This window comes from Colossoma macropomum, unplaced genomic scaffold, assembly GCF_904425465.1.
Source record: "Colossoma macropomum unplaced genomic scaffold, Colossoma_macropomum, whole genome shotgun sequence".
Taxonomy (NCBI): domain Eukaryota; kingdom Metazoa; phylum Chordata; class Actinopteri; order Characiformes; family Serrasalmidae; genus Colossoma; species Colossoma macropomum.
Window position 1 is genome coordinate 32372373 of NW_023494805.1, and position 2836 is coordinate 32375208.

Genomic DNA, 2836 nt, shown 5'->3' on the forward strand with positions numbered 1-2836 from the left:
TGAAAAACCGATGCTGGTTAGAACGTTCCGGGGTCATTTGAGTGACATTCCAGTCGACAATATTCGATGTTATGTTAGAGACAGAAATCTGCTAATACGTGTTGTTCAAGCTTAAATATCTGACTTCAAAGTTCATCATTATTGCAGTGTATGAATTTTTTTATTATTATTTTATTGCGAGTAGAAAAGACGCAGAAAGTTCCGTCCAAAAATTTAGAAAGAAAGGTAATATTAGCGTCACATTTTTTTCCATTCTCAGATGTGTATCTGTTTCCCTGTTAATAGTACACAAATAAATGTAACATTAAAACATTAATCTTCAGTTAAATTTAATAATTTATCTGTGTCTTTAAGTTTTGCTTTCTAAGGAGCCCCTAAGGTGACATGGTAATTATTTTTTAATAAGGTGTGGCCACATATTAATATACAGAGGCCGCAAATTAATACATTGAGGCCACAAATTACTATATTGAGGCCAAAAATCATTACATTGAAGCCACAAATTTATACATTAAGGCCGAAATTACTATATTAAAGCCACAAATCACTATATTGAGGCCACAAATTAATATACTGAGGTCACAAATCACTATATTGAGGCCACAAATTACTATATTGAGGCCACAAATCACTATATTGAGGCCACAAATCACTACATTGAGGCCACAAATTACTACATTGAGGCCCAAATTACTATATTGAGGCCACAAATTAATGTATTGAGGCCCAAATTACTATATTGAGGCCACAAATCACCATATTGAAGCCACAAATCACTATATTGAGGCCACAAATTAATATATTGAGGCCCAAATTACTATATTGAGGCCACAAATCACTGTATTGAGGACACAAATTACTATATTGAGGCCACAATTCACTATATCGAGGCCCAAATTAATATACTGAGGCCACAAATCACTATATTGAGGCCACAAATTAATAAACTGAGGCCACAAATCACTATATTGACACCACAAATTAATATACTGAGGCCACGAATCACTATATTGAGGCCACAAATCACTATATTGACACCACAAATTAATATACTGAGGCCACAAATTACTACATTGAGGCCACAAATTATGATGAGGCCACAAATTAATATATTGCAGCCAGGAGTTACAAGAAACTTAACTTGTGGCCTCAATATATTGATTAGTGGCCGCGTCTTATTAAAAAATAATCACCATGTCACCTTAGGAGCTCTGTGGCTTTCTACCACATCACACCAACTTATTTAGCCATAAACAAGCATAACATGTCCAACCCCTCATACAAAATGAATGTAGTTAAAGTCTAAGCTTGATAACAGGGAGTGTGGTGGCCAGTTGGGCCTGAAATTTTCCGCTCCTCATATTCCCCTCAATCACAAGCCCAAAGCCATGATCATTCTCATTGTTATCCACACAAAAACATAAAAATGGTTACTGAGATGGGAAAATAATCTTTGGGTACAAGTAATATGTAATTGAAACTTTGGAAGACGAAATCTGTGATTTAACATGAAAAAGTCAACTTGTGGTCATGTTCATGTCCACTCGCAAGGACTAGTGTGACTGCTAATGACAAAACATTTTCACAAAGAAACTGACCACACACATTTATTTGCAGGCTTCTTTAGTGCAGTTTGAATCTGAAATGTCTGCAATGTTTGACCGCAGACCCAAAGCATTAATTTAAGCTTTAAACTGTAGGCAGGGCCATTTCTGAACAATGGAGGGGCCCTAAGCAGCATCTGATTCACATTTACATTTACAGCATTTAGCAAACACTCTCATCCAGAGCGACTTACAAAAGTGCTTCGCTGACCACTCAAAAATGGAATTAGACAAATAGATTAGAGTCCAAACTACCTTTAGCTAAGACATCAATCAGTCTACATTTGAAGACAGGGACAGGGACTCTGGTGTTTGGACCTCGTACCCTATACCCCTATCCACCCCAGACATATTAAAGGGGAATTCCATTGATTTCCCAAAATTTCTCCATATTTATATGGTTTAGATGTAAATGAAGCCATTCAGAGTGGTTTGATGTGAAATGCTCCAGTCAGAATTGTCAGAATTGTTCACAGTGGTACTGATAGGAACCAGACGTCCACCATGAAAAGCTCAATTGGTTATGAATACACTGCCTCATGGCTGAGACATAGGTTTATAATAGCTCTGAGAAGATTTTGGCCAAGAAAACTGATCTTTTATCCTAAACTCTAACTTTTAAACTTCTGTTCATGGTGGAGGGATACATGCAGGGTGTTGTAAGGCAAGATAGTCCCCAAAGAAAATGTATTTTTTCAGATTTTCTGCTATTTTACCATCATCAACTTTACATATGTAAACTCAGAAGAGACGTGTAGGCTCACTGGTGGTTTTGGATAGTAAATAAAATGGCTATTTTTGCATCATAGACATGGCGACGTCTGGTTCCTATCACCACCACTGTAAAGGAATCATCTCTACAATGAACCATTTCACATCAAACTACTCTGAATGACTCTGTTTACATCTTAATGACCAAATAACGCAGAGAATTAGCAAAAATGGCTCTTTAATTCTTAGCATGAATGCTAATGGTCAAGACAGTTACAGCCTATACTAAACAGAATCTACAAAACTGAATTTCTACATAAATTAGAGGATAAATAATAAGTGCTACATTCTCATCGGGCCCCTGGTGGCTCAGAGGCCCTAAGTGACTGCTTACAAGAGAAGGCCCCTGAGTATAGTCTATAGGCCCCCAGATGGATCAGCTTTTCAACATTTCAACAAATTATTTTGCTGATTTCTCCACATCTTTAGATGCCTATTGTTGTACACGTGTGCACACAAAG